Below are 23,910 nucleotides of genomic sequence, written 5' to 3' on the forward strand. Positions count from 1 at the left end.
AATGTGAATGACTCGAGGAAATGGATATCCATATTTCAGGTTACTGGGAAAGGTATCAAATTATGCCACAGTCGCGATTAATTTTAAACTAGTCTCATATGCGAATACCCTTCCGGATGGTTTGCCATCCTTATAATCACATTGAATGACCATGTGCGGACAAACAACTTAATTTACTTAGACTTCACTATTTTTGAATGTATTCTTCACGTCAGCTTGAAAAGATATAACTTGAGGCTTCAATTTGTCTAAGTATCAAATTCAAAACAAAATAGTGTCGTCTACGTTGACAACTCACATAAGTGCGTTTTATTCTTTCCTCTTCATAGTTCATACAATGTGAAATGAGGATTTTTAACCATGGTTTCGATGATTGATGATTATATTTTATAGAGAAGAAAATTGTTGAAAACGTATAACTTTTGTGAAAAAACTGCTTCAAAAAAAGTAACTTTCATCAATTCCTAAAAGTAGCTTTCGTATTTTGTTGCTATTCATAACATGATCAAAAAATGATACAATATAACAAACATACAAACGTATAAAATGACCACACATATAAAATGGACAGTTATTTTTAACTAATTATAAACTCAAAAAGAGAGACATGATAAGAGTTCAACATGATGTGTTCGAAAATCATATAATTGATCAATAATTTATATACAGTTTGAACTGAAAGATAAGTAAACTTAACTCTCACTATTTAAGTAAAAGTAATCATCTGAAATATTTTTAGTGAATGTATTAATATAAATGATTGTTGAGGGGCATAGGAATGCAAAGGTTGACCGGCGGGATATTTGAAACTTGATGGGTGTATATAGGACCGAGTATGATTACTTTTATAATTTTTTATAAGTATTAGATTAGGTGATATCCGACACTATTAAATGAAACCACATACTCATTTACTAAATCATATAGCCAAAATATTTTAATTTTGTTTCTCCTTGTCTATTAATGCTTCACTTTAGTATATTTATTATATGATAAATATTTTTTATTTTAGAATATGTATGTAATATATTGTTTTATATTTTGTACTTATGTATATACCTTAAATTATAATGATATTATAGTTTATGACAACGTTTATATGTATATAATAAATAAAAATTATATGTATAATTTTTATGGTAAAAGAAAAGTAAGTACCTACAAATCCCAATTTTTATATTTTAACAAACTAATAGGGCATGAAAACCGGGTAATAGCCCAACTAATATCCAACGGGTTGAGCCAAATATTCGACACAATTTTTCAACCAGGATTGCGACTAAGATTAGCAATACCCGACCCAAATTACACGACCCATTGTCGCCCTTAATTAGAGGGACAAAATTACCGTGAAAACACAATTTTAGAAAAAGTTATTACTTACATCAATCGACTTGTTATCGGTCATCAATATTTTGGGTGCCTTATTAGAGACTGTGTTTTAATCACAAATAGGTTTGCGTTACCTAAGGTTTTGGAGATAAATTTACGATCAACTGAGTTTCAGTCCTAGATACATTTCTTCTCTAATGAAAAAAAGGAATAAATGTAAGAGATGCTAATATTTAGTCTCTAATATGGAGGGAACATATTATATACTGAAACCCAATTCTTTATGTTCCGCAATTAAGTCGAACAACAGACTGGTATTCAGATTTGAACGCGTCTTATGTATGAAATGATCAAAGGTTGATTTCATTATTTGACGCAAATTCTACCTTTAAAATGAAGTATTGGAGATTAAAAATCAATCTCAAATACCTTTTCTTATAGGAAATGGTTAAAGAGTTATTTTGAGTTCCCACGCGTAAACATCATTTTAACTAGTATTGATGAAGTTTCATTGACTAATGTATTATGTTTAAATATATATATATATGCATACACACACCTATATAAATGTGTGTGTGTGGGGGGGGGTGTTTATCTAGGATGGTTTATGTGTTGTGTATGATACTAGGGACTGAGTATTATTCAAAATATGCTAGTGACTAATATTTAGTTTTAATAAAGTGAAAATGTATTAGGGGCTGGAAATCAGTTCTTAATATTCCTAAAACGGATTGTATTAGGATCTTGCAATTAACATTTAGAGTGCTTTGTAGAATAAACAATTAGGGATTCTTATCCATAATAATCCACAAATTCTACCATTTAGAAGAATTATTAGAAATTGATGGTTAATTGAGGTCAATGTAGATAATTGAAAACCAATTAGGGCATTAAATGTTAATTTGTGTCAATGATAACCAATTAGGGTCGTTGATGATTAATTAGAGCTATTAATGATTAGTTAGGGCACTATTAGTAAATAGGGCCAATGAGGGTCAATTAAAATAACAGATGATCATTAAAGGTCAATTAGGATCAATTAAAGGTCAATTATAGTCAATAATGATCAGTTAGTGTAATTGGTGATTCTTTAGGGTCGGTTAAAGTTAATTGGGTTTTTTGATGGTCAAGTATGGTCTTTGATGGTCAGTTAGTGTAAATAATGGTCAAATAGAGTCATTGATGGTTAATTAGGATCATTGGTGGTCATTTACAGTCAATGGTGGTCAACTAAAATAAATAATGATCCATTAGGCCATGGGGTATACTCTAACCTATACATAGGTTAAGGTGACATGGCACTTTAAAGATGGATTAAACCACTCCTCACTTGTGTTAAGTGTGTTAAAATGACCCATGAGTTATGCTTTTAAAGGGTTAAAAAGAACAATATGCATTAATTATGTATTAATTACTAATTGATTTGTTATATTAATTATGTGTTAAATGGGGGTTAAACCATTTCCTTTGGATAACTAGAGTGAAAGAGAAAAAATAAGTGATGTGGAACTTATGTGAGGTTAATGGGTTAGAGTATACCCATGACCTTAGAGTCAGTAATGATTCTTTTGAGTCATCGATTTTCATTTATGGTTTTCTTTATGCTAAATTAAAGTTATTGATAGTCAAGTATGACCAATCATTATAATTTATTATCAGTAAGGGTTAATAATGGCCAATTAGAGGCGTAGAAGGTCAATTATTGAGGTCGTTGATGGTCAGTTGAAGTCATAAGTGGTCAGTAATTGCACTAAAGTCGTTTATGGTTAGCCAGATTAATTAATGATAAATTAGGGTTGTTGAGAGTTCAAATAAAGTTATTCATGTAAACTTATTCAGATAAATCCGTTTATGTAAGTTATTCAGGTAGATTCCTTTATATAAACTCATTTAGGTGTTGTTTGTTTTTTCATATGTAAAATGCATGTCATCTGCAGACCACATTTGTAAAAGAAGATGTAGACCAAACCTCTATAGTCTGCAAGAATATGACTGTTTGTTTTTTAACGATTGTAGACTGCTAAAATAATTGGTGGTAGTGTACGAACTGTGGAAGTGGGTGTTGGTGGATGGTGATAATGGTAGTGGACGGTGGTGGTGAACGGTGGTGGTGGTGGTGGTGAGCGGTGGTGGTGGTTGACGGTGGTGGTGGGTGATGGACAATGGTGGTGACGGATGGTGAGTGGTAGTAGTGGACGGTGATGGTGGTCGGTGGTCGATGGTGGGTGGTGGTGATGATGGACGGTGGTGGTGGGTGGACGGTGGTGGTGGCCGACGGTGGGTGGTGCTAGTGGGTGGTGGTGGTGATGGACGGTGGTGCCAGATAGTGGGTGGTGGTGGATAGTGGTGGCGGGTGGTGGTTGTGGCGCACTGTGGGTGGTGGTAATGTTTGATTGTAGGTGTTGGTAGGATGTGAAAAAGTTGATATTAATTTATTTTTTAAGATCATAAAAACAGTTTTCAGGGCTTTTATAAAAAACAACTGTCTTCAAGAGCTTATGTCTGCGCGCCTACAGACATAAGCCCATTGCAAATCTATTAAGCAAAAACAAGCATAACCTAAAAGAAACTCATTCATATAAACTTTTTCATTAAAATTCAAACATTTAAACTTACATAAACTTATCCCTATAACTCTTTCATATAACTAAATTCTTCATACAATCTCATTTATGTTGAATGTACCACCTTTTCATGCAAAACTCATCTATATACAATTAATTCGCTTTTCACGCAACACATAATTTCAATACTCAACATATATAACTCAACATGTGACACTTAAAACCTTATTATGATTAACATAGTATACATACCACTTTAATATATTTAATCAACCCTAATATTTCACAAGACTGGCAAATTATTGTACTACAAACATCCATTAACACCTTTATACTTGTATCATAAGTTTTAAGTAAACCCAACTATTTATACTAACATAACCCGTTTTCAGTCATCAAAAATAATCTTTGACATAATCTTCAACGTTGATAGGTGTTATATACAATAAACCTGATTGAAATGTCACATACTCATAGTTATTAGTGATGGCCAAGTTGTTATTGATCCCCAATTACTGCTTTTCGGTATTAACTTACTATCCATGGATCATCAGTTATAGCTGAGACCTTTTGTTGTTTGTGTTGTCTCTGAAGGTCTGCTAACTGGGCCTTGGGGAACTTCATCTCTGACTCCTTGTGTGAGAGGTTCATCAATGTTTGCATGACAGGGGTGTTTTTGATCATTTCAAGCAGCTCATGGTGAAGGCTTAGAATCTTTGATTTAACCTCATAGATGATGTCTTCTAGCCTTGGAGCCTGTCAACCAAGACTTCTTGAGTTTTGCTAAGGTTGTCTTGTTGAGCTAGAATGGTTATGAGAACTTTATTCTGAGCAACGGCGTTTTCACTTTGCCAGTTTTAAGTCGCTTCTGCTACAGTCGTTGGGTTTGAGGGACCACTTGGCGTTATTACGGAGGAATTCTGGATCTTCCATGCATGTTTGGCTTTTTGGTCAGGTTTCTCAAACGGGGTTAATGGTGGGAACTCAGTTTGATAATCAGATGAGGAGATGGAAGGGGTGATGATGACCAAGTTGTTGATTACAGTTTTTTATTGATGATCAGTTTTTATTAATAGACCAAGTTGCTGCTCACAATAGTCTTAAGCAAGGATGTGCTCAACCCTTCGAACTTTTATCATTGTACTAAACTATCATTTATTTTTTAACACTAAAATTACCAATATATTTTGGTAATTTTAGTTTTATCAATGTGTGTGTACGCATATATTATCAGGCACACAGGTCATTAACTCATGACCGTCCCATCTCTAGCAAGTGATGGAACTAGAAAGCAGCTAGGTATACGTGTTCTCTCTCAAATGTTGTTAATCTATATACTTGACTAGTTTTTATCCCCCGTATTACGGGGGGTTGTTTTATATTATTTATTCTAATATTTATTTATTTTTGCATTTATATTTTTTATTTTATAAAGACAATAATATATTTATGGCTTGATGATAAATTGTTTGACAAATAAATGAGATGTTATAACTCGATTTAAAAGCTATATTGTTTTAATGAGACCCAAGACCCGTTTATTTCTTTTACTATAAAATTAGTTTTTTCATTATAAATAATATTTATGAAAGTTAATAATATACTTATGGTTTGATGAGACTCAAGACCCGTTTATTTTTTTTTACTATCAAATTGGTTTTTTTAATTTAAATAAAATATATATCTTTTTTAAAATAAATAAGATATTAATTTTTAGTATATCCTATTTTATAGGATTTTTACATCAATAATTTGGTGAGAATAATTTTTAATTTAATGAGATGTTATAACCCGATTAAGAAATATATGGGTTTGGTAAGACCCATACTCATGAATTCGGGTCAAATGCATGAGAAGCCTACATTTAAAAATCAAGCAAATCTGATGACTCCAAAAAAAGGGGAAACGACCACATCACGACACCTAAGATTTTTTGGTTTTCGTTTATATATATTATAGATAGTTAGTAGTGATAGTTAAACTGCTTTAACTTAAAACCTCACATCTTTAGAAATAGTAATTGTAACTGGTTTATTAATTTAACATCTTCTTCATTATATTTATGACTCGGTCTATTCTTGAATTTTTTTTATGATCAAGTCCCTCCAAAATTCATGTGTGGACATTGAGCCTCGAAATTATAATTATATTTATATTAGCTTAGTTATATGATAAGAGATCATCGTATTGGACTCACTTCAACAACATAGGCTCAACCCATCAGGGTTAAGGCCCACCAACGGGACTTCAAGCTCGTGGACCCTCTAACGAATTTATGTAGTTACCGCTTGTATCATGGCCCGAGATTTCTTCTCCTAGCCCTGCCACCCAACGATGTGGATTTTTGAAGCAACACTGTTGTTCTAAACAATTTTGTTAGAATACTATAATTTTAGTTTTGTCATTCATTCCCAAAAGATACATGAAATCACTTATAATTTGATTGAAGAGAAAAAAAAAATTGTACACAATTATACATACTTTTTTCAATTTGTACATATGTATTTGTTATATTTGTGACTTAGTGACAGCCAAAAAGAGACTCGACCCAAAATATTGATCATGTCGCTTAGTTTGTCATGGAATTAGATTGTCGTTTGATTTAGTTCTCACCTTTCTTGCCAAAACATGCTTTCGTCCTCCTCATTAACTCTTTCCTGTTCAAAAACCCAATGAAAACAACATCAAAATCACGCATTCACGAACAGCTTTTCATACAAAAAGTAGAAGCTTTCAAGGTTACTTACATCATGAGTTTTCTATCAAGATTTGAAGAAGACAACAATCCTTTGTTCTCCTCTGCTCGTCGTAGAAGATAAGGCATGACCTGATCAATTGGCCCAAATGGCAAGTACTTGCTAACGTTAAAGCCTGTGTTCCTCAACCCGAAAGTCATTGCCTCCGACATTCCATAGAGCAAAGCAAACTCGAGTTTTTGGCTGTCTTTAGTGATCCCATATTAAAGAAACACTAGGCGACCCCGAGTAGATTATGGATAATCTGGGGGTTAAGTAATGTTTCCCACGAGGGTTAGGTCCGGCAAAGAAGGATGTTCTTCTGATGACCTGCAAAACAGACACCGTGAGCTCGTCACTGAGAAGGGGGGGGGTTCCTTCTTGTGACCACCCTCCGGCGTGAGAATCAGACTAGATTGCTCTGAATATAAGTGTATATTGAGAGAAATAGCTAGTGAAGGTAAAATACCATATCCTCCTACCGTTCCAAGGTGTTGGAGTATTTATAGCCGAAGGTAGGTTTCCAAGCAGGTACAGCCAGCTGTATAATATTCCTGTTCTACCAACTATGGGCTACGCACGTGCCATGCTGGTTGGTGGGTAGGCAGCGGCTGATAGTGACCAGGCCGGCTGTGTACTATTCCTTTTCCACCAACTGCAGGCTATGTGCGTGCCACGACAAGGGTTGGTGAGTAGGCAGCGGCTAATAGTGACAAACAGTACTAGAGCATGCTCCTCGTACTGTTGTCGGTGAGCTGTCACCCTGTGATTGGTTCATGGGCTGCTTTGGTCAGATCTTGTCTATTTTGTCCATACCTTGGCAGGTATAGTACAAAAGATCTTCCAGAAGCATACGGACTGGCTCATTTGGGCGGGAGTATTCCCGCCTTGCTCATTCTTTCAGGTGACACTGAATTATTGAGTTAGTGCCTTGTGCGTGTAGCCTTGCTATTAGTGCGGGTAGCCTTCCCTGATGGCTTGTATCCGCAGCTGCGGGCACAGGCGGGGTACTTCACCATTGGGAGGCTTTCCCTGCGGGAACAGCTGGCGTACTGCGCGTAAGGTCTTCATCTCTGAGCATGGTGGGTCCTGCGGAACCAGTTGGTCCTTGCGCAAACGTCCCTCTTCAAGGTGAGTCTTGCGGGTCCAACTGGGCTCTGCTGGGACCTACCTTTTCAAGTCCCCCCAGTCCAATGTTTTTCTCATGAATTGTTAATAAGTGAGGTGAACTTTGGACTTAATCAAGGGGTTTTGAAAAAGATTTAATTTTAAGGTTGTCAGTGGGGATTCTTCCCGCGGTTTCCCTAATGTCACGCAGAAATTCCCGACTTTTCTGCTTGATCTTTGGGTATGATGTGGGTAGGTGTGTAACCTCCTCGCAAGTCAGGAGCGTTGAGTTCCACTTATGTAGATTCTCCATGAGGTTTTGGTAGTTTTGAACATAGTGATCAATTATGTTAAAACAACCAATTCCATCTTGGAGCTTCAAACAATCTAGTTCTCGACGTTCCCGCTATGCGGGGATGTTATTCCCGTTTCCGCAAGCATGGCCCAGAAGATCCTTCTTGGTTTCAATTCCCTGCGGAGTGCTAGGTATGTGAAGGGTTTCGCCTTGACACTGTACCCGCACTCGTCTTATAGTTACTTTACTTCCAAGGTATTCCTGGCTTCAATTCCCTGCGGGTGCTAAGTATGTGAAGGGTTTTGCCTTGACACTGTACCCGCACCCGTCTTATAGTTACTTGGGTGCCGAGGTATTGTTGGCTTCAATTCCCTGCAGGTGCTAAGTATGCGAAGGGTTTTGCCTTAACACTGTACTCGCACCTGTCTTATAGTTACTTGGTTGCCAAGGTAAGGGGTATAGTCCCGCTTACTTTTGAATCTTTTTGAAATTCGAAGAGTTGGTGAAAGGATAAGAATAGTCCAAACTGTTGAAACGTCGTCAGACGGTTTCTTCTGACAGTGTCAGGACGTGCAGGAAGTTATGGCGACGTGACAGTATATGGTCATTCCAGACGCTTTTTCAGGCGCGTGGGCACGATTTTTCGGGCGCGTGGGTGCGGATTTTACGGCGCGCGTCCCGTCAACAGCTGTTGCCAGCTTGTTTTTTCCACGTGTCATAGTTTCATTGCACCAGCTCTTTTCTCTCTCCTCCGCATTAAATTCATCGCATTCATTGCGATGAGTATATAAAGGGGGAGAGGGTTCACGGTAATCCACACTTTCACTTCTTTCTTCTTCTTCTAAGCGATTTCCGGCGAATACTAACTTTCTGTCGAGCATTCTCCTGAAATCGTTCTTTACCTCCAAAACATGTCTACTCATGATCCAGAAGCTACCGTCGAGGAGTCTGACTTGTATGTCGAGAACCCGACGTCTACGTCCGATAAGGACGATAAGAGCACTGCTGGCGAATGCCAGTGTGCTCTTCCCATCGAGCTTTACCGGTACATCGTCCGGAAGTTCATGCTCGAGCCGTTCGAGCCTGAGTTTCCGGAGCCACACCAGACGGTGTACGATGCCCCCAAGGGCAAAATAGGGGTATATGTCGCCTTCTTCGTCTATGGGAATCTTAGGTTCCCATTGACGAAGTTTGTATACCGTGTTCTGGATAGACACGGTGTGCACCTGACGGAGGTACACCCAATGGCGATCGCCAAGATCCGCCATTTTGAGTGGGTGTGCCTCATTCTTGGCGTGGATCCCCACGTCGACCGCCTGATGACCTTCTACTCTTGGAGGTGCATCCAAGGCTGGTACACCCTGGTCACCCGGATCAAGGGTTTGAAGATCTGCGCTACCGAGCGCAGTCTTCGGTCTTGGAAGCGGGAGTTCTTTTACATCTCTGCCCGTGTCATCCCTATAGCAATGACATTTAAGAACGGGAGAGCTCTCCCCAGCCTTCACGCCTCCAACTACCAGGAGGCGGAATGGTTCTCCAAGATTTCCCGGATCCAGACTCCGGTTTACCGCTTTCCGGAGTCCGGGATGGTGATGCTCGGTATGAGCAGGGTGTGGAAGGATGCTGGGGCGGATGCGCCACAGATTCCCATCGTACTTGAATACGGTTTGAACTTTATCCCTTACGGTATGCTCCGTCTTCTTTGTTGATTTAAAGTTTTTTCTAACTGTTTTTCTTTTTATTTTAGAGGGAAATGACTTGCAGTCCCTCCTGCATCCGCGGGAAGCTGACGGTCCTGCTCGGTTGGGTACTAGTGCTCTTGACGAGAACGAGTTGCCCATCCTTGCGCAGACTGCGGATCGGTATGTGGAGGCCTACCCGCCAGGCCACGAAATACTGAGCGCCACGCGGCCAGGTAAAAGACTATTTAACCATCGCCCTCTGAATGCTGAAACCTCTGCTGGTATTCCTCTAATCTTGTCATCATCTGATGAGGAATCCGCAGATGGTCCTTTTCTTGCGCGGAAGAAAAAGGCTGCTGGCGGGAAGGGCAAGACGAAGGTAGCCTCCACTGCCGACCAGGTGAACCGGTCTGAGTCGGAGACCGAGAGTGAAGAGGCGGCGGGGAACCCGGGTGGTGTTAAGACCACTGCTCTGGAGGTTGAAACGGCTATCACCTCCGAGCAGCCCAGGACAACGACGGTGACCGGTACGAAGAGGCCGGCTCCATCGGGTTCGTCCCCGCCCGTTCGCACCTTCAAGTTCAAAAGGACCCGTAAGTATACTTCCTTTATCTTAACTGCATAACTTTCCGCCATTATACTTATATATCCTCTTTGTGCAGGCGTGGATGCTACCGCATTCCAGGGTGGAGCGGGGAGGAGCACCTCTGGACCCATGACGGTAGGTTTGGTCAACCTACCTGAGGCGACGACCCAGGCGACTGCGCCTGCTTCAGTTGGTTCAGTTGCTCACCCGGTTGAGCCAACTGTTCCAACTGTGACGACGTCTCCGCCAGCTGTCAGTGCCATATTCACTTATTCCTTCACTGAGCCGGCGGTGAGTGTTTCTGTGGATTCTTCCACAGCCGCGGCCGCGGTTGTGAGTTCACCTCCGGTGAGTTCACCTCCGTTGGTTTCTACCACGGCGGCCTCCGCTATGCCTCCTCCGGCGCCGGCGACTACGGCCGGTCCTTCAGGTATGTCCGGGGTTGGGGCGTCAAGCCAATCTCTGCCTCCTTCCCATCTGCCTGACCTCTTGGATGGATATCCGTTAGGTTCGGGTGATGGGTTTGGCGGCTACAGGCCTGTCGTCGACCCTACAGGTGCGTAGGGTTATTTTGGGCTTTTATTATTTTATTTTATTTATTATTTTTTTTATCATCTTTTCCTAACTGCTTTTTGCTTTTGCAGTGTCGGATTCCAATGAAGTGTATGTTCCACGATGGAACATCCGCCGAGGAACAACCCTTCGAACGCCTGTGGAATGCGTCGAGTGGGCGCGCCACGCCGCCCCAAGTGGGGCGCTGGGGGAAGCAATGTCAAGCTACCAGGAGGGTAGGTTGACAAATGAGCTCCGCATTCTCGTAGCCCGGATGCAGCCGCGCGTCGAGCTGCTTTGTCGTGAAAACGACAAGTTAAAGGCAGCTCGTATCCAAGAAGTAGCTCATGCGCGGGCTGTCCGGGAGGAGAACAGGAGGCTCTCCGCCGTTGCTACGGAGAATGAGAAGGCCTTCAAGGCCCTTGAGGTTGACGTTCAGGCTCGTCTCGAGGCCCGTTCCAAGGCCGCCCAAGCTGTTAATGAACAGCTTCGGTTGGCTAAGGAAACTGCACGGAACGCAACCGAGAGGGCCACCAAGGCTGAAGCTGCTGCTGAGCCTCTACGCATCGAGAATGAGGAACTTAAAGCCAAATTAGAGAGGCTCCAGCAAGCTCATGATGCCTTGGCCATGGAAGATTCCAAGAAGCTCCAAGAGATCTTGGACCAGAGGGGGGTGCTTGACCACACTGAGCGTAAGCTAAAGGGCGTCGAAGAGGCTGCAGCCAAAGATGTGTTGCTTGCCAACCTTACAAAGAACGAAGTCGAACGCGCCCGTAATGAAGCTCAAGCTGCCCTCCAGGAGGCTCTGGTTACCAAGGAATGGCTTCTCCGAGAAGCGTTGTCTCAGGTATGCGTAGTTTCACAATTTCTTTACGCTTTTCCTTAGAAGAGTTTTTGATATACTTCTGTTTTTTAGGTTGTGCATCGGGTGTTCACGAACACATCATATGACGATGTGATGAGCGCAGCCCTCAACGCTTCTCATGAGGATGGGGAAAAGGCTGGCTTCTTGCTTGGTCTAGGGTTTGTTGAACAAGGCATTCTGCCTTCCAACTTCCCTCTTTACAATGTGGATACTGAAGCTGCGTATGACCAAGCAGTGAATCAGTATGCCGCCTTCCCGCATCCGGTGGTAGAGAAGGTAAACGAGATTGCTGCTGCTGATGATGGGCTAGCTATCCTCAAAGCTTTCCTTGAACCGCCACACTCTACTGATGGTGCGGGTCCAAGTGGGAGTGGTCCTGAAGCTTGATACTTTAGATCCCTTTCCACCATTAGAGGACTTATGTTTGTAGTCTAATCTTGTATGCGGGTATGTACCCAGCAATTATTGTAATGTTTGAATGTTGATGGAATAAAGATTATTTGTTAATGCCTTGCCTTGTTTATTTCGCGCATATTCTGTTTTAACTTAGTAATTTCTTGAGTACTTAGTTAAGTTAACTTTTCAACGTGGCAGATAATAAGTTAAAGTTTTGCTTCCTCTTTCGTGATTGTGCGGATAAGACCGTCACTTTCACTTAGTAGGATGGCTAAACTTTACCTATATCTGACCTGCGTGGAAGTTTTCCTCATCTTTTCCTTTGAAATTTTCTAAGTGTTTTGAATAAGTTAACCTTTCGACGCGCGGTTGCCAATAGGTTAATGTTCAGTTTCCTCTATCATGATTGTGCGGGTAGGACCGTCACTTTCATTTATTAGGATGACCAAACTTCACCTATAGCTGACCTGCGTGAAGGTTTTCCTTAGAAATTTTTACCGTTTTGTGTTTATGCGGGTTTTGCCGCCTTCCACACGCAACGACTTACTTCTTCCCATATTTATGTGGTGAATACCGGCATATCAGCGTGTGAAGTTCATAAGTATAAAGGTAAGGCTATCAACACAATGTGAAAGGAGAATCATTTCCATTAGAAGTGGCTCTAGGCCTTTTCTTTACAAGTTTGAAATTGATCTACATGTAACATTTGCGTAATTGAGCTCCGTTCCATGTTCTTGGGATAGGAGTGCCATCGAGCCTTTCGAGCCGGTATGCGCCTTTTCCCAAAACTTCTTTGATAATGTACGGTCCTTCCCAGACCGGTGCCAGTTTTCCTGAGCGCTCTTGGTTTGAAGCCTCGTTGTTACGCAATATATAGTCTCCTACATTGAAGTTGCAGAGTTTTACCCGCGCATTGTAGTACTTTTGCATTTGTCGCTTGTAGTTTTCTTCACGCGCTGCGGCTAAGTCTCTGCGTTCCTCGGTTAGCATAAGGTCTAACCGTCTTTCCGCATCATTGTCTTCTGGCTGAATCAAGACCCTTGGTGAGGGCAAACCAATTTCGACTGGGACCATGGCTTCAGTGCCATAAGTGAGGCTGAACGGGGTTTCTCCCGTACTGGCCTTTTTCAGCGTTCTGTTTGCCCAAAGGACGTGTGGAACTTCGTCTACCCAGCCGGATCTGTGTTCCAGGAGTCTTTTCTTTATGCCTTCAACGATGATTTTATTTGCTCTTTCCACCTCACCGTTACCTTGCGGGTGTGCCACTGAGGTAAAGGTGTGGGTGATTTGAAGTTCTTCCAGCCATTTTTGTAGCTTCTTGTCAGCAAAGTTGGTGTCGTTATCACTCACCAAAGTCTGTGGAAGTCCAAAACGACAAATAATAAATTCCCAAATAAATTTTTTAATATGTTTTGCGATTGTTTGGGCTAAGGGTTTTGCTTCTATCCACTTGGTGAAGTAGTCGATGGCTACCACTTGGAACTGAACGTTTCCTGCTGCTGTAGGAAATGGGCCTGTCACATCGATGGCCCACTTCTGAAATGGCCATGTAGAGGTGACTGGAACAAGTTCATTCTTCGGGCGATGCGTGTTGGGTGCGTAGAGCTGGCAAGACCTACACTTTCTGATGTATGCCAGCGCATCCGTATGCATCCCCGGCCAAAAGTATCCCGCGTTGTTTAGCTTAGCTACAACAGCTCGTGGACCTGCGTGTACTCCACAGATGCCTTCTTGTACTTCCCTTATGAGGTAATCAGCATCTTGATTGTCCACGCATCTTAAGAGTGGGCCAAGAAAGTTACGTCTGTAAAGGATGTCATCGATGAGTTGATAGTTTAATGCTTTACAACGTATTTTTCTTGCCTGTGTTTTTTACTCTGGTAGTATACCCGCTGCAAGGTAATTTATTATTGGTGTCATCCACGTTTCTGTGCCGGTTTGGATGACACAAATTTCCTTGTGCGGGACTGATGGTGCTTCAAGGAGTTCAATGCGGATGTCCTTTCCCAAATGGGTGAAGGCTAATGATGCAAGCTTGCTTAACGCATCCGCAGATTTGTTTTCGCTACGCTTGACGTGTATGACTTTACAATCATTAAAATCGCGCATAAGGGTTTTTGCTTGTGCGTGGTACAGGGCCACTGTGTCGTTCACGGCCGTGTACGTTCCGTTATTTTGGTTGGCTACTAACATGGATTCCACGTGGGCTTCCAAGTTTTTCACTCCCATTTTACGCGCAATTCTCAGCCCGGCCAAGAATGCTTCATACTCGGCTTCGTTATTCGTACTTGGAAAATCCAGTCGAATAGCGTAAGTGTATTCTTGGCCTGCTGGGTTGGTTAGTTTCAACCCTGCGCCTGAAACCTCGTTGCTGGCTGCTCCATCGGTGTAGAGTCGCCAGACATCATTGATGTCCTGTGCTGGGGAGGGTTGAGCCTCCTCCTGGCACTCTTTCTCCCGCGAAGCGGGGACTTCTGCTATAAAGTCAGCCAGAACCTGGCCTTTTATGGCTGGTCTTGGCTTGTACTTTATCGCATATTCCCCCAACTCAATTCCCCATTTGGCTAGACGTCCCGATAACTCGGGTTTGCCTAGAACGTTTGCAAGTTTGAAGTTGGTGAGAATGGTGATTGGGTGACCTTGAAAATATCGTCTTAGCCTGCGTGAAGCCTTTACAAGTGCTAAGACTAGTTTTTCCAGGGTGGAGTACCGGGTTTCTACGTCTGTTAGGACACGGCTAACATAGTAAATAGGCATCTGGATACCTTTTCGCTCTACTAGCAGGACTGCCCCGGTTGCTCTATCTGTGGCAGAAAGATATATGATTAATTCCTCCCCCGCTTCTGGTGCTGTGAGCGTTGGGAGTTCGATCAAGCGTGACCGAATTTCCTGAAAAGCTGCTTCCGCTTCTGGTGTCCAGCGGAAGTGCGTTTTCTTTAAACAGTTTCTCAATGTTGACACGAACGGGAACGACCTATCCGCATGGTTTGACAAAAAGCGGTTAAGTGCGACTAGGCGTCCATTCAGTGTCTGGGCTTGCTTGATGGTAGTAGGTGATTCCATTTTGATAATGGCTTCGACCTTTTCAGGGTTCGCTCTGAAGCCATCTTTAGTAACAATGACTCCCAAGAACTTCCCTTCTTCCATCCCAAAGGAACACTTGCTCGGGTTGAGCTTCATGTTTATCTTTCTGAGCGTGTTGAAAGTTTCTTCGATGTCTTTCAACATCGCTTCTGGCTCAGGGCTTTTGATGACCAAATCATCCATGTAAACTTCCAAGTTTCTCCCAATTTGGGCATGAAACTCTTTGTCCATCAGGCGTTGGTATGTGGACCCTACATTCTTAAGTCCGAATGGCATCATTTGATAACAAAATGTGCCATCGGACGTCCGAAATGCGGTTTTGTCCTGATCATCTACAGCCATGTGGATTTGATGGTACCCCTTATATGCGTCAAGGAAGCATTTAAGGCGAAACGGTGCTAATGAATCCACTTTGAGGTCAATTTCGGGTAACGGGTAACAATCTTTGGGGCATGCTTTGTTTAAATCTTTGAAATCTATACACATGCGCCATTGTTTGTTAGCCTTCGGTACCATAACGGGATTTGCAACCCATGTTTGATATCTACTAACGCGTACGATGCCCGCGTCAAGGAGTTCCTTGACTTGGGTTCTACACGCGTTAGCCTGTTCCGCCCCCATTACTCTGCGCTTTTGTATGACTGGCGTAAAAGCCGGGTCACACTTGAGCTTATGCTCTGCTTTACTTCGAGGTACACCAGTCATGTCAGCTGGTGTCCACGCGAAGATGTCAGCGTTTCTCTGTAGTAAGCGTTTGAGCAAGGTGCGCATAGGATCAGCGATTGTTGGGCCAATTGTAACAGCCTGGTCAGGGTATTTGCCATTGAGGGCCCATTTTTCTGGTTCGGTAATGGTTGGTTTAGCCATCTTTGGTTTGGGTTTAGATGAGACGGATGCGATGCATACCTGGGGGATACCGGTGATCATCGCTACACCCTCAGCAGTTGGCCATCCCATCATGCCGTGGACTGAAGATACCACGGCGTTGAATCTTGCCATCCCGTCTCTCCCGAAGAGAATGTCGTATGTGTGATGTGGCTTCCTCATTACGACGAAGTCCACGTCTTCTGTGCGGGAGTATTTCCCGTCCGTGAGAATGACGGGGAAAGATAGGATACCCAGGGGGGTGTTTGTGCTGCCGTCGAACCCTTCCATTGAGGCGTAAACCGTTTCCAGGCGTTCTTTGTCTTCGTCGTCTAGCTTGTCGAAGAACTGCCTGTACATAACCGTTGACGAGGCGCCGTTGTTAGCAAGAGTGCGGGAAGTTATGTAATGCCCCAGCTGGCTTTTGATGACGATAGGGCCTTCCTTGCTGGGTCCTCCTGGCACTCGCGGGAAGCGCACCTCAGCTTCCTTCCATTCGCATGGTTCTGTCGTTCGTCTTTTTCTTCCTCTGATGTTGCCATGAACCATGTGAATGCTGATGTCAACGGGCTTTCGTCCGTTGCCTTTATACCGGTTATCATTCCTTCCTCCATTTTTGATTGATGCCACAAGGTGTGCAAGTCTTCCATCCTTGACGAATGTTTCAACAATATCCTTCAAGGATGTACACTCCTCTGTACTGTGACCCTTTGTCCCGTGAAAGTCACAGGATTTGCTCTGATCCGCATTAGGTCGTTGCCGGATCATTGGAGCTTTTGGCCATGGGAGTTTTTTCGGTGGCAAATATCTCCGTGACGCTTTTGGTGATTGGCGTCCACCGGTGTTTTCGCTTGAAGGGTGCGTGTTATCCCTTCCGCCAACAAAAGGGCGAGAGCTGGATGAGGTGTCAAAGTTTACCCTTGACTGCCAAATACCTAGCTTCCTCTTTTTGTTCTGCCGGGCGATCCGAACATTGTTTTCTCCTGTCCTCTGCGTGTAGAGATGTGTACTCTGGGAAGATCCCTACCCAGTTGCTTCTCCGTCTCGGCAAAGCGCTTGGCCGCCGTCATGATGGCATCCCATGTGGATGACATGCCGTCCTTACCCGTCAACGTGCGGATAAGCTCTGTGTATTCGGCGCCCTGGATGAAAGCGGCGCGAACAAGATCTTCACTTATGTTGCCCAGACTCAGCTTTTTGGAGTTGAAGCGAGTGATGAAGTCTAGTAAAGATTCATCTTCCTCTCTCACGCAGTTGAGGATCGTCCACTGCTCTTCAGTATATTTCCTCTGTTGACTGAAGTGTTGGCTGAACTTGTGTTGAAAGTCCGCCCAATCATAGATGTGGTGGACCGGTAAATGATCAAACCACGCCCTGGCCGCTCCAACCAGCGTCATCTGGAACATATAACACCACGTGGGTTCCGTCCAGTTACTGACGGTTGCCCCCGCTATGAATCTATTCAAGTGATCGTCTGGGTCGGATAGACCATCATAAGTGCCGATGTTGGACATCTGTTTGGCACTTCTCGGGGCGATTGCTTCCGCAATGTCCCTTGCAAACTTGGATGTTCCCGCATTTGCAGCAGTTGGTCTAAAGGTTTTGGAGAAGTCGCGTGGGTTTCCCCCGCGTTCCTTGGTTTGAAGGTTTCTCCAAAATTCCTTCTTGGTTGGAAGTCCGTTTCTTTACGCTTCCCTTTCGCCCTATGGCGAGGGTTCGCGTCAGTGTCGGATTCCTCCCGATCATCGTCCGAGTACTCGCACTCACTGTTCATGTTGAGCTGTTGTCGAGTACTTCCGAATTCGTCAGCCTGTTGGAGTGAACGCAAGCGTTCATCCAACTCAGCTTGGAATTCCTTCTGACGTGCTTCGGCCCACGCCTTAACTTGATCGAGTGTTTGGCGAGGGAGCCTCGTCTGTTTCTCCAACTGGGCATCAGTGAACCCCAGTGAAATATTGTTTACTGCACTTGCCCCGGCTTGGGTAACCGGGGTAGTGTTCGTAAAATTTGTGTAACCGCCGGTGTTCCCCCCAGTAGCTGGGGTTTGTGGTTACCGGGGTTTCTTGGTCACTTACTGGCCTTGGGACCGGAGTAACGTTAACCATTTTTTCAGAAGTTTTGAAAAACTGAATTAGTTCTAGCTTTTATGCACGGATGGCGCCAATGAAGAAACACTAGGCGACCCCGAGTAGATTATGGATAATCTGGGGGTTAAGTAATGTTTCCCACGAGGGTTAGGTCCGGCAAAGAAGGATGTTCTTCTGATGACCTGCAAAACAGACACCGTGAGCTCGTCACTGAGAAGGGGGGGTTCCTCCTTGTGACCACCCTCCGGCGTGAGAATCAGACTAGATTGCTCTGAATATAAGTGTATATTGAGAGAAATAGCTAGTGAAGGTAAAATACCAGATCCTCCTACCGTTCCAAGGTGTTGGAGTATTTATAGCCGAATGTAGGTTTCCAAGCAGGTACAGCCAGCTGTATAATATTCCTGTTCTACCAACTATGGGCTACGCACGTGCCATGCTGGTTGGTGGGTAGGCAGCGGCTGATAGTGACCAGGCCGGCTGTGTACTATTCCTTTTCCACCAACTGCAGGCTATGTGCGTGCCACGACAAGGGTTGGTGAGTAGGCAGCGGTCTAATAGTGACAAACAGTACTAGAGCATGCTCTCGTACTGTTGTCGGTGAGCTGTCACCCTGTGATTGGTTCATGGGCTGCTTTGGTCAGATCTTGTCTATTTTGTCCATACCTTGGCAGGTATAGTACAAAAGATCTTCCAGAAGCATACGGACTGGCTCATTTGGGCGGGAGTATTCCCGCCTTGCTCATTCTTTCAGGTGACACTGAATTATTGAGTTAGTGCCTTGTGCGTGTAGCCTTGCTATTAGTGCGGGTAGCCTTCCCTGATGGCTTGTATCCGCAGCTGCGGGCACAGGCGGGGTACTTCACCATTGGGAGGCTTTCCCTGCGGGAACAGCTGGCGTATTGCGCGTAAGGTCTTCATCTCTGAGCATGGTGGGTCCTGCGGAACCAGTTGGTCCTTGCGCAAACGTCCCTCTTCAAGATGAGTCTTGCGGGTCCAACTGGGCTCTGCTGGGACCTACCTCTTCACATATTCACAGGCCTTTTGTGCCACCAATTTTGCTGTCAAACGTTTTATATCGGTTCAAAATCTAATTTTTCACATGTGAAATGATCAAGAAAAACAACCCGTATGGTGATACCAAAAGGGTATTAAAAATCTTGAATCTTTTTTTGTCATTTTTCACTATAGGTGCGCATTGGGCCAAAACAGGCCCGGCCCGGATTTATATACCAAAATGGCATTCAAAATCATGAATCTTTTTTGTGATCATTCACTATAGGTGTGCATCTTGTCAAATCAGGCCCTGCCTGGATCTGTATACCGAAAGTAGGGCTGTCAATTTATGACACGAACCTGTTAACACGACACGACATGGTTTTTAACAGGTTCAAGTTTGAGCTTAACAGGTTTCGTGTCTTATACAGGTCAACCTGTTTAAGACATGTTTAAATTCGTGTCCTAACAGGTCAAAGACATGTTAACCTGTTAGTAACCTATGTAGATTTTTTTTTTTAAAAAATAAATACATATACAATCCTAAAGTCTTAAAAGTAAAGTCATACTTACAAACGATATTTCACTAATGCCCGTCAGAACCCGATATTATACTTTTTATGGATGTTATGATTTTCATCTATGGTTTTTTGTTTCAAATATGTTATGTATTTCTCGTCTTTTGTTTCTAGTATGTTATGGATTATCTATTAATTAAGGCTTTTATGCTCATTTTGAAAATTTTGGTTTCGTTGCATATGTATTATTTATTGTGTCTTTAAACAGGTCCCTTAACAGGTTAACCTGTTACTAAACAGGTTCGTGTTCGTGTTTGGAAAAAATGACACAATTAGTTATCGTGTTGTGTTCGTGTTTAGTACAACTGGTCATCGTGTCTTATCATGTCGTGTCCGACATTTTATGACAGCCCTAACCAAAAGGGCATTCAAAGATCAAAACTTTTACCTGAATCAAGATTGTGGGTGGCAAGAATGAGCCCACCGGGGCGATTAGAAATCTCATCCAGCATGAATGTAGCACACCCATTGTAACAGTTGTGTGTATCATTGGTGGTATTTTGAATAGGGGACTCAACACCAAGCGAATGCGCCAAACTACTTTCACTAGACATATACGCCCCCCGAACCAACTTATAACCGAGAGGCAGACCGGCTTTGTCCGCTGCCTTCTTGCTCAAAACCATCCTATCACCAGCATCCTTCAAGTAGGCTTGAACCGTGCCATAAACCATCGGTGTTTTGGACTTGTTGTACTTAAAAGAAGCCCAGTACGTCATAGAATCAATTGCGGGCAGGATGGATGTGTCTTCTGCATCAATAACCACAGGGACATTGCCTTCAAAGCTTTTGTCACAAATGCTTTGTAATCTTTTGTAAGCTAATTCAAGATCTTGTTCTTCCTGCGCACTCAAAGGTGCCGGTTGTTGTAATGTATGATAGAATGGGCTTGTTTCAGCAAATATTGGGAGTGTTTGTTGCTTCCATGGCAGCTTGAAAGATGAATTCTTGTACTCCCATCGAAGAAGATCACTTACTCGCCTTAGCAGATACACCGGGCACACTGCTGTAACCTTCACAGCCACAAAACTTACCTGTTTTTTTCCATATATAATTTACATCATATCAGACTGGCCCGGGCTCTTGTTAATAACAGAAAAACCAAACAAAAAACTATATTTATTACGTAAAGATTTTTTATTTTGACATGTAACTAAGCCCATTTCGACCGGCCAGGTGTTCGGCAGTTTTAACCATAGCTTAATGATCCTAAGCCCGTTTTAATACGGGCCGAGCTGGAATGGGCCGGAACAGGTTGCACTTTTGGTCATAGATTTCAAAGGTTTCATTAATAACTAATATTTTTTAGCTGCATGTAATAACTAAATGTTATAAGAATAATTTAATCGTTAGAATAAGAGGATTTAGAAGGTTGCATTGAGCAATTCTATGTTTCTAACATGTTGCTCATGATCCCAACCCATTTAAAACGGGTCGGGCCAGGTTGCACTTTTTGTCAACTTTTAAAAGTCCTCTTATTAATTAGTTTAGTTATCATAAGTATAATCTAAATCATAAGAATAAAATGCTTTAAAAGGTTGCATCGAGCAATTCTAAATTATAACTTGATGATCCCAAGCCAATTTTGACATGGGTCGAGCTGGAAAGGGGCAGGCGAGGTTGCAGTTTTTTGTCAAATTCTAAAAAGATTGAACACCCTTCTACCCATTTAACCCGTTATATTTTATTTGACCCGTCATCTTTACGAAAGCTTTTGATCTGGCCCGTCGATAATTAAGCGCAGCGAAAATCTTGTCATGTATTAACAACAGGTTAAAACTGCCACCTCTAACAAGCATGAAACTTGTATGGTTTTACATATCAATTTATTAATTAATATAACAAAAGAAATGGGATTCACTATTTCAAAAGCCCAAATTAATAAACTTACAGAAGAAGGTGGAAGAGATTGAGGTGTTTCAGCAGTTTTAATCAACTGCTGAGTAGCTTTATCACAAGATTCATTGTCATTTGCATGCTCCAGCCCATAATCCACAATCCCTCTTAACCCGGAATCCCACAACCTCCTAACGGTCTGGCCCGTTTTAACTGTATCTGCACCCGCCACAAAATGACTATACGCAGTATATTTAATAGTCGTCAACACCACGGCTCGAAACAACCCCACGTCCATCAACCGCGAGTTCATCACCCAAAGGCTTAAATCCACCATTGGCTCCATTGCAGCCACATTTAATGTGGCGGCCGAATGCATATGTTTCCCGGTTGAAACCGACCCGAACAAAGTCTTGGTGTCCTCAAAATTAAATATATTGTCATTGTCATTGTTCTTATTATTGTTATTGTTATTGTTATTGGTGGTGGTGATGGCCACGGGTTGTGGCCCTTGAGGGAAGTTATTGGTGGTGGCCACGTTAAATGTGGTTCTTTGTGCCTGGCTACACCGCAAGGTGGCGGGTGAGGCCGAGTTGACTCGGTGGACGAATGATCTAAGTAGTTTGTAAGAAACGTCCTTGTTGACCATCGTCATAATGACGGTGGTTGGGGTGTGGTCGGTTAATAACTGAAAGTGATCTTGCCTTGTGTCGGTCCTCTGGTTGATACCAAGGCAAGATCGCTTTTAGCTAATCAGCCCGTGGAAACAAATTATATAGGGTTTTATTATTATTTTTTTTGTTTATCCAAGAGGATATTATTTTATGAGGAAATTTTTGTTGAGTGAGGTGAGGGATATTTATAGGGATAAATTGTTTTACTGCGTTGTTGTAGGAAGTAATTATGCTTAGCCATTGAAAATAAAGAAGTTTATTCATTTTGTTGTGGTTACCGGTCATTGCCCTGGGGTCAAGGATAAACTAATAGTTTCTAGTTTTGGAATAGAAAATGAGATCTTTTATAACAAAGGAGATGAATAATTATAATCAAAATAACTGCCATATTGTTGATAAATTATATGCTCAATTAAAATCTAGAACACAAGATCTAGTAAGTAATTCATCAAACTTGCTATTAGCCATTTCTGTTTCTATTACTGACACTTTCACATTTTTGTAATATTCATTCACATAACATTGAGATCAATGGGAGGATGGAAAATTGTTTGTTTGACGGATGTGACGAAGCTTGAACAAAGATGTATGAGGTGGGCCCAATACATATAAAATATTTCATATATAGGGGGGTGGCCGGGCTCAATTTTTTTTTTTTTTTTGACAAAATACGTGTAAAATGTTTGAACAAAAATGGGTAAATTTATACCATTGAACAAAAAAACTAAGATGGGGGCCACCCAAGCTATCATAAAGTTTCGCCTGCTTGAGAGTATTTGAGTATAAATGTGTTATAACCCCTAAATGTTTAAATTTGTTGTTAGGTTGAACTATATAAAGGTTTATTCATTTCACGGAATTCAAAGAAATATGATGGAATCGGAATTTAAATGCCTCCTCTTGTTGTGTTCGGTTCTCAGAATTCGATGGAATTAGATTTCGATTCAATTTTAATGTGTTTGGTTAACAAATGAATTGGAATGAGAAATTGAATTTAATTCATCAAGTTCCCCTATTTAAAAGGATTTCACAAATTCTTCCACCATGTGAAATATTTCACTCAAATTAAATGGAATCTCCGATCTAGATCCGGCTTCGTGCCAGACACCGATTTTGTGCCAAACGCATAATTGCGTCAGATTTTCATTTCGTTTCAGGAGGAGCCAAGGAGGTTAACGCGTTTGACGCATATTAACGTGTTTTGGTGTCGTTTATGTATCAAGTAACGATTAATGAGCTCGAAGCTTGTTTACATGTTCAGCGCCGCTTACACGTCCGGCACAAGTTGATGCAGAGGGGTCTACTTTACGGCCAGCTAAAGGGCGGTCTACTTTATGGCCAGCTGATATTCTTGTGTTCGGGTGGGCAGGGGAAAACACGCATGTGTAGATCTTATAGGAGTGTCTCCTCTGGTTGGGCTCAGGGGCCGTGGGTTTGCTATGGGTCAGGTTGCGTTGAAGGCTGAATCGGGCAAAGTTGTTAAACACGAGAAAACTTATTTAGAGAATCAACATGTGTATCTCCCATTTGCTTTTGATACATTTAGTTTTCTAGGCCCCAGAGGCTGTGAATTTTTTTAGTAGAGTTCAGCGTGTCGTACATGGTACCTCTTCGGCTCCTAGGTCCCAAAGCTTCGTTTATAGTAGGATGGCTTTGTTATTTAAAAGGGAGTTGCGG

General features: G+C 42.4%; 1 pseudogene; it reads right to left on the bottom strand.

The window, feature by feature from the left end:
• Positions 1 to 6,301: 6,301 nt before the first annotated feature.
• Positions 6,302 to 22,586, bottom strand: LOC143566001 (proline dehydrogenase 2, mitochondrial-like; annotated as a pseudogene).
• Between the last annotated feature and the right edge of the window lie 1,324 nt (positions 22,587 to 23,910).

Source organism: Bidens hawaiensis, unplaced genomic scaffold (assembly GCF_021521415.1).
Source record: "Bidens hawaiensis isolate Kalapana, Puna unplaced genomic scaffold, B.hawaiensis_p1.1 tig00022671_1, whole genome shotgun sequence".
Taxonomy (NCBI): Eukaryota; Viridiplantae; Streptophyta; class Magnoliopsida; order Asterales; family Asteraceae; genus Bidens; species Bidens hawaiensis.